Here is a 9,390-nt window from a genome sequence, read left to right as displayed (position 1 = left end):
GTAATATGCAAATTAAAATATCTTGGAGGCTGGTGATGTAAAATACTGTCAGATTTTATTATGCAAATGTATTGTTGTAATCTGAATTAGCTGGCTTAGTTGTTCATGTGTGTTGTTACTCTTCCTTAGGTGAATAAGTAGGATTAAATGATAATAAAATATCATACGATATGTTTGAATGTCTATCCGTGCATTCCAACAATTAACCAAATAATTATGTTTCCTTTGCCTTGCAAAGATGAGCACCCTCTCACCGAGTACGAGAAGGTTAGGGCTAGAAATATGATGAGGAACAATCGGATATTCCAGTCCCTTGGCATTAGTGCAATAGCGTCCATGATTAGGAAAACAAATGATGTACAAGAAGGTAGAACTAATGAGGTTCAAGAAGGTAGTGGAGTTATCAATGATGACCCAGAGTACAATCCTAAGGAGGATGAAGTTGTAGTGCACAAGACTGTTAAGGTGCAAACTCTGTCTTGCTTGGAGGGTTCGGGTTCTTGTATGCTCCCTGTTTCCTTGTGCTCACATATTTATCTTGTGATCTAATGTTTTTTCTGTGCTATTTATACAAGGCACTGAAGGAATCTAGAACGAAGAGGCCTGGTGTTAAGAAGACAACCAGCAAGAAGAGGAAGAGTTGAGAAGCATCTGCTGCAATGCCTCCAGGAAGGGTGATGGCCCCACCTCCAGGACAAACAAAGAGGATCCTGGAACCTGATGAACCTGAGAGAGTCACGAGGCATAAAGCAACTATGGCGGCTGCGACGGACCATCAGGAAAGTCCGCTGGGCATGGACTTTGAGAGCTCGGTGGAAATGCGTGATGAGTTTCCGCCCATGGATGAAGAAACCACTCTCTGCATGGATGGAAGCGGCACTGTCTACCTACGCCTCAGGCGTGGTGCACCTTCTATTGACAGGAATGATGTCGTCAGTGAAGAAGAACAACAGCTTGTGCTTCAACCAGGCAAGTTCACCTTCTCTTTTACTAGTGCATTTTGCAAATGTAAGTGATCATGTATGCTTACCTGTTTAGCAGAACTATTCCTGCATTTGTCGATTTCTCTTCTAATTTACGAGTTTAATTTCATTTTTAGATGCAATGACTAACAAGCATAGGCTTAGAAAGGGCAAAGGGCTAGAGAGAATCACCAAGTCGCTTGGCTCAAAGGTGCCTATCCAAATTGCCCAAGGGATGAAGCGTCCAGAGAAGCCTCTACAGGCAGCAAAGTTTGCTTCTGAGTGTGGACTCGTTGCAAGAAGCCATCTGCCGGTTCTTCCTCACTTCAAGGAATACAAAAATAATGCTACTCTAGTGGAGGACTACATTGGGAAAGTTGTTGTAAGCTACTTGTTTTATAGTTAATGTGCTACTCTCTTTTCTGTTTTGTAGTTAATGATCACTAATGTTGTTCCTTCCTTGTTTGTTGTCTTGGTAGGAAAATTTTGAGATGAACACAAACTCGGAGACCATCAAGTACGCATGCAAAGATGTTCTGTAGAAAAGTTCAAAAAATCGACGCCATAAAATCAAGAAGAAGTATTTTGATATCGTAACAGCAAACAAAGTGAGCACCAAGTCTCCGGTGCCCCATCTGACGGACGGTGAATGGAAAGCTCTGGTGCAGATGTGGTCTACCCCAAGACACAAGGTTTGTATATGCTCTATTTGCTGATTTATGTTCTGCACATCAGGACGGGAATGGGCAATGGTCCCCTTCTTCCTCTTCCATGTTTCTGATCAGAGTAGGAACAATAGAGAGCATCAACTTTCAAAATCAACACCATATGTAATACACTGACTCTTTTATAGTACTAGTTGTTCATGTACTTGTCCTAGTGCAGGATAACTGAAATATTTCCAAATCAAATATGCTCAGACTCGTATTGTCCTACTATACTACAGCCTATTCCACTTTCTTTCAACTTGGCGATTAACATTATGTTTTTTTGTAGGAAACCTGTGTGTCGAACAACATTAATCGAGAAAAGGTCGTGTACCAACAGAGAACTGATTCCAGGCACTACACATCACACATTTTTGCCACTGTGAGTACCTTTTTCTAAAGACCTTACCGTTTGATCCTCGTTGAATATCATTTCTTATTATTGCTGAATAATAGTTTGATTTTTGTTGAAAAACATTTCAGAAAGAAGAGCGTAAGGGTGAGGAGCTGTCTGCGACTGACTTGTTCAAGGCCACCCAAAACAGCAAGAAGCACGGGTTTTCGGAGCCAGTCAAGATTGCTATAGTAAGTCACTCCATGGTTTTGTCCAGCTAGTTCAAACTTTTGTCCATAGACCTCAGCCCTGTTTGATTCATAGCCAGCAAGAACACACCATAGATTTGACGCTGTTTGCTAGAGCCTACGATAGGTTTGGTATCTCAAAAAGATATCAGAATTTGTTGTAAAGTTCTCAACAAAGATATCAGAAATTGTTGTAGCTATTTTTTGCATTTTATGATATGATGAAAATTGATCTGAATATTAGTTCTCAACAAATAAGCCATATTATATAGAACCACCATATTGTTCCAATTGCATGTCTCTAGATCAAATAAGTGTGTACACTTGCTGTAGCCAGATTCAAATAATGCTTTAAGTTTAGTAGTTATCATCTACTTCTGTTTGAGTTTGAGTAAAATATCTACATATAGATTTTGTGTGCTGGTTTGATTACTTCAAATAATCCATTTCTTGGTCTGGTTTGGTGGAATTCTTGTTTGGTTTCTCTTGCAGAATGTGAAATAGATCTCCCACTAATGTCTATCATTATCCTCCATATGCTAGCTTGAGATGGAAAAAATGAAGGACGCGCCGGTACCAGAAGGTGAAGAACCAAAGTCTGATGTTGAGATTGTTGAAGAAGTGCTCAAGACCGAAGTCAAGAAAAGCACATGCCTCAGGAATGTTGGGCTCAAGTCATCTAGTAACAAATCAGGCAAAGGAACTGCTGCTGTGGCTGCTCATGTTCATGATCTTGAGCCGAAGCTGGAGAGGTCGGAGCTTCAAGCTGAAGTGATGCAAGAAGAAATGGCAGCAATCAAGCTAAAGGCGGAAGAATATGAAGCTGCACGCGACAAGGAACTTGAGCTGCCGCGCAAGAAGTCTCAAGAACAGGAAGGGAAGTTAGCCCACTTGATGGCTCTCTTCGGCGCTAAAGCATCGTAGAAGTTGAACCTGTCATATAACCTATCCTAGAAACAGTGAAGTGGGCTAACTTCTCAAGAACCTGATGAAGTTAGCCCACTTGATTGGTCATTCTGGCGATGAAACGGTGAAGTGCTCTATTTGAACCTGTGAAGTATTTTGAACCTGATGAAGTATTTTGAACCTATGAAGTGCTCTATTTGAACCTGATGAAGTATTTTGTGAACCTGTGTGTCTTGCTCTATTCGAACCTGATGAAGTATTTTGTGAACCGAATGAAGTTGTCAATTATTTGAGTTTCGTTTGGACCATTTTGTTTGGGCACTAATGTTAGTTTGGACTGCAAAAAGGCTGAGGCTAACACAAGAAATAGACTAAAGAGGTTGGGCCTAAAAAAAGAGTAGGCCAAGGCCCAAATTAGAATTTGTCTAAAAAGGCTTGGGCCTAAAAAAAGAGTAGGCCAAGGCCCAAAAAAGAACTGGACTAAAAATAGTAGGCCAAGGCCCAAAAGAAAAGTCGAATAATAAAAAACCTGCTCAGTAAAAGATTCTATCCCAGAAAATAAAAGGCCAAATTATTGGGCCCGGCCCATGTAGACGACCGGAATGGACCGGGCTGAATCTAATTTACGACATTTTCATTCGGTCGTAATTTTGCCACGTCAGCCTGCCATGGTGGATCTCACGTAGTGTGGGCGGATTGCTAGTGACCAAATCAGTTGGTCGTTAAACCTACGACCTTCTGTTTGGTCGTAAAATCCTACGACCAATCCAGAAAAAGGTCGTTATAGTTCATTAGAGACCCTCAGCTTTTGACCGTCTGTTTTTGGTCGTAAAAAGGTCACAAATGGAAATCAATGACCATTCGGTGACCAATATTGAACGTCGTTAGTTGACATATTTCTTGTAGTGCATCTCTATGCTAATCATATCAACCATACGATTCATGCTCGACCTTTCGGTCTCATGTGTTCCGAGGCCATGTCTGTACATGCTAGGCTCGTCAAGCTTAACCCGAGTGTTCCGCATGTGCAACTGTTTTGCACCCGTTGTATGTGAACGTTGAGTCTATCACACCCGATCATCACGTGGTGTCTCGAAACGACGAACTATAGCAACGGTGCACAGTCGGGGAGAACACATGCAATTTTAGTGAGAGATCACCTCATAATGCTACCGTCGTTCTAAGCAAAATAAGGTGCATAAAAGGATTAATATCACATGCAATTCATAAGTGACATGATATGGCCATCATCATGTGCTTCTTGAACTCCATCACCAAAGCACCGGCACGATCTTCTTATCACCGGCGCCACACCATGATGTCCATCAGCGTGTCACCATCGGGGTTGTCGTGCTACTTATGCTATTACTACTAAAGCTACATCCTAGCAATATAGTAAACGCATCAGCAAATACAAACGTTAGTTTAAAGACAACCCTATGGCTCCTGCCGGTTGCCGTACCATCGACACGCATGTCGATGTTAACTATTACGACATGATCATCTCATACATCCAATATATCACATCACGTCATTGGCCATATCATATCACAAGCATACCCTGCAAAAACAAGTTAGACGTCCTCTAATTTGTTGTTGCATGTTTTACGTGGCTGCTATGGGTATCTAGTATGATCGCATCTTACTTATGCAAAAACCACAACGGAGATGTGCAAATTGCTATTTAACGTCTCCAAGGACCGCCTCGGTCAAAAGAAATTCAACTAAAGTTGAAGAAACCGATACCCGCCAGTCATCTTTATGCAACGAGGTTGCATGTTAATCGATGAAACCAGTCTTTCGTAAGCGTACGAATACTGTCGGTCCGGGCCGCTTCAATCCAACAATACCGCTGAATCGAGAAAAGAATAAGGAGGGCAGTAAACCGAACATCACCATCCACAAAACACTTTGTGTTCTACTCGAGATAACATCTACGCATGAACCTAGCTCATGATGCCACTGTTGGAGAATGTAGCATGGGAAAAAAATTCCTACGCACACGAAGACCTATCATGGTGATGTCCATCTACGAGAGGAGATTTGGATCTACGTACCCTTGTAGATCGCATAGCAGGAAGCATTAAGAAACGCGGTTGATGTAGTGGAACGTCTTCACGTCCCTCGATCGGCCCCGGGAACCGTCCCACAAACCGTCCCGCGATCCGTCCCACGATCCGCTCCGATCTAGTGCCGAACGGACGGAACCTCCGCATTCAGCACACATACTGCTCGACGATGATCTCCGCCTTCTTGATCCAGCAAGCAAGACGGAAAAGTAGATGAGTTCTCCGATAGCGTGACGGCGCTCCGGTGGTGGTGAGGATCTACTCCTACAGGGCTCCGCCTGAGCTCCGCAAAAATACGATCTAGAGGTAAAACTATGGTGTCTAGATCCTAGTTGCACGTGGCAAAAGTTGTCTCAAATCAGCCCTAAATCACCACTATATATAGGAGGGAGGGGGAGGAGGCTTGCCTTGAGGTCCAAGCCTTCAAGGGTGCGCCGGCCAAGGGAGAGGAGGAGCCCTACTCCAATCCTACTCCAACTAGGATTGGAAAGTGGAGTCCTTCTCTTCCTTCGGACTTATTTTTTATTTTCTTTGGTTTTCTTTCCTTGGTGATAGGCACTCTTGGGCTGTCCAACCAGCCCACTAAGGGCTAGCGCGCCACCCCCAAGGCCATTGGGCTTCCCCCGGGTGGGTTGCCCCCTCCCGGTGAACTTCCGGAACCCATTCGTCACTCCGTGTACAATCTCGGTAATGCCCGAAAACCTTCCGGTAACCAAATGAAGTCATCCTATATATCAATATTCGTTTCCCGACCATTCTGGAAACCCTCGCGACGCCTGTGATCTCATCTGGGACTCCAAACAACATTCGGTAACCACACATATAACTCAACTATACTAAAACATCGCCGAACCTTAAGTGTGCAGACCCTGCGGGTTCGAGAACTATGTAGACATGCCCCGAGGCACTCCTCGGTCAATATCCAATAGCGGGACCATGCTTTATTTGAATATCAATATTTTTAATGACATGGAAAGCTCTAAGCTTGGGGATGACGGGTTTGATGAACATGATATTTTTTGTGCCCCAACTTTTGAGGAGAAAATTTGCTTTGATGATACTATGCTTCCTAAATATGATGATTACCATGATGATAATGATTGCTTTACTCTCACTATTCCTAATAAGGAAGATTTTCTTATAAGAAGAGTAATGATATTTTTATGCTTTTGGATCATGGAAATAATGCCTTATGTGATAGTTATATTGTTTAGTTCATCCATGATGCCACTGAAATTTATAATGAGAGGGGGAGACATGGTTCTAAATATCTAAAAATAAGAAGTTTTCCCTCTTTATGTCGAAGGTTTTGAAGCTCACTTGTTTTGCCTTCCTATGCTTATTGCTTTGTGCTTCAATGAATTACTCTATTGCAATATTACAATGAATAGGAAGCATGTTACACTTAAATGTGTTTGGTATTTGCTTCTTGATTCTCTCTTTTGTTCTACAACTCTTACTCCTACGAGAGCATCATTAAAATCTTAAGCCTATCTGTATGGCTATAAAGAAAGAGCTCTAGGGAGACAACCCTTGTTATCTTTACTTTGAGTTTTTACTTTTCAGTTTTTAGTGGTATCTTTGTGTGTTACTACTGTAGCAACATCATTGTATCTTTATTTTTAAGCTTTGTGCCAAGTTTTAGCCTCCAATTGCAAGAAAGTTCAAAAGTTGTGACATGCTGTCCAGAAACACATTAAGTCTGGTTGACGGAAAAAATCGCCAAAAATCAGCAGATCATCTTTTTGATCTCAATTATTTTGACAGTATGCCCTATATAATTATATTTCTGGAATGTTCTCTGAGTTTTTCGATTTGAGTTACAAAAGTGCCCCAAAAAAATTATTTACTACGTGTTGTTCTGTTTTTCCCAGATTCTGCCCTGTTTTGTGTTTTCATTGTTTTGCAAATTTTAAGCTTGCTTTTTCTTTGCAAAAACCTTTTGGCAATCTTGAGAAACAGTAGATATTCATGAAAATCTTTATTTCCAGTAGGTAATAAATTATTTTACTATGGGCACTAACCACTCTAATCAGCTTATGGTGAGTTTCTTATGAAGGGAGTTTTCAAGTATGCGATGGAAGATGATGAAAGAAGATCCAGGAGTGTCAAACGCTCAAGCTTGGGGATGCCCCCATGCACCCCAAGAAATATCCAAGTAGACTCAAGTATCTAAGCTTGGGGATGCCCCCATGCATCCCCTTCTCCATCAACAATCATCAGTTCGCCCTTCTCCATGCTATATTTTTATCACTTCATATGTTATGTGACATGCTTGGAGCGTCCCGCTCTTTATATTTTTTAGTTTGTTTTAGTTTTGCTTGGTGTTCATAAAAATTTGGTCCCTAGCCTTCTTTGTTTGGGGGAGAAACACACTCCACTCCACCATAGAACACAACATAGGTTTTCATGCTTATCTTTTTGTGTTATTTTTATATTTTCATAGCTGATGTCATGCTTAGCTCTTAGTTTTCAGGCTTTATCTTTTTAAGAGCTTTTATTTAGATGCTTTTGGAACTCTCTTGAGTTATCATGCTTATATTGTTTAAAGAGTTAGCTTGTTGCACTGAGTTGTGTGTCTTGCATGAGTAGGTAATTGAGGTTGCTATTTAAGTTTAGTAGTAACTTGCAATAGTTTGGAGGTATTGATTTGAGTAATGTTAGGACTTTTGGTGTCAAGAGCTTGAGCCTATTAGTAATAGGTGTCGTATTTTGGGAAATCCATGTGTATTTTCAAAAACTAAAAAGTTAGTTGAGAACTCTAGCTACTAGATGGATCGCTAACATGTGGAGGGGTTGGAATATATAGAGTACCCTCACGTTATCATGGGTCGAGGATGTGCAAGGATAACCAAACCCCCAAACACTCCTCCTCGGGGTACTTGTCTCTTTGTGAATCTCCTCACTATTAAGGAATCTCCATAGGCTTTACGAGATACATTGCCATGCAACATCCACCATCTCATGACTTGATCTTCATGTCATACATGCTTTTGCTTGATCGAGGAGCCACATGCTAATTGTGCCTTGCCCTTATTATTGCTACATGACGCGCTAGTTTCATTACATATCCTGCTACACTGGCAGAGGCATACATTTGCATACATCATTGATAGTTTTCATTCGTCTTTATGTTGAGTACTTCTTATGAAGTGTGATGATCTTATTTTTATTCTTGTTAAACATAGAGTGTTGCCCTTAAGTGAGGAAAAGATCCCAAAGAGGACAAATTAAAAGATCCCAAAAGAGGACACATGAAAAGATCCCAAAGATGACAAAATGAGAGATAAATACAAAGAGTCAAAGAGGCCAAAAAAAATAAAAAAAAATAAAAAATAAAAAAAGAGAGAAGGGGGCAACACTACTATTCCTTTTGAAAGATCCACACTCGTACTCCATTGTTATATTTGCACTCCATAGAGATTATAATTCATGCATAACTATGTGGGGACCCTTACACTATAGAACTTGGCTTGTATATTCCAATGATGAGCGTCCTCAAAAGAGCTCCAGGTCTTCATGAGCAAGCAGGTTGGATGCGCCCCACTAGTTCCATTGGAGAGTTTACCATAGCTCATATGTGCATCCGTTGCATGGCAATCCCTACTCCTCACATCATATCTATCATATGGTTTTCTCTCGCCTATGGTTGTCCTCATTGATGTGAGCCTTTCACACCTTTTTGTCTTCCTTCCCCATCATTATTCTCTTTGCCATCCTAAGTGCCAACATAACTTGCTCGCGCTCATCCATTGCATGAGTGGTCAAAGTCGAAAGGGAGAGGATCATTTTGACTTGTGCCTGACTAGTGGTGCGGATGAGTCAAAATAAGACTCCGAAGGAGACCAAGTGCGAAGTTTTAGTAGATTGAGTTCTCAATTAAACTATATATTATTTTTATGTTGTAAACCCATCTCCCACTTCTTGCACGCAAACACCATTTGGAGACATTCGAGTCACGGACAGTGAGAGGTCTTGCACCTTTATGTTCTAAATTTGCTAGTTTCAATACTAGATATGGACTCTTGCTTGTTATTCTCTTGACTTGAATTGCATATCTTACTTGCTTTACTTTTAAGTTCTTATATGTGTGTTAGCATGTCACCACAGAAATTATTTGTGTTATCATTTACCTACTCGAGGACGAGCAGGAATTAAGCTTGG

Source organism: Hordeum vulgare, chromosome 2H (genome assembly GCF_904849725.1).
Source record: "Hordeum vulgare subsp. vulgare chromosome 2H, MorexV3_pseudomolecules_assembly, whole genome shotgun sequence".
Taxonomy (NCBI): domain Eukaryota; kingdom Viridiplantae; phylum Streptophyta; class Magnoliopsida; order Poales; family Poaceae; genus Hordeum; species Hordeum vulgare.
This window is presented reverse-complemented; position numbering follows the sequence as displayed.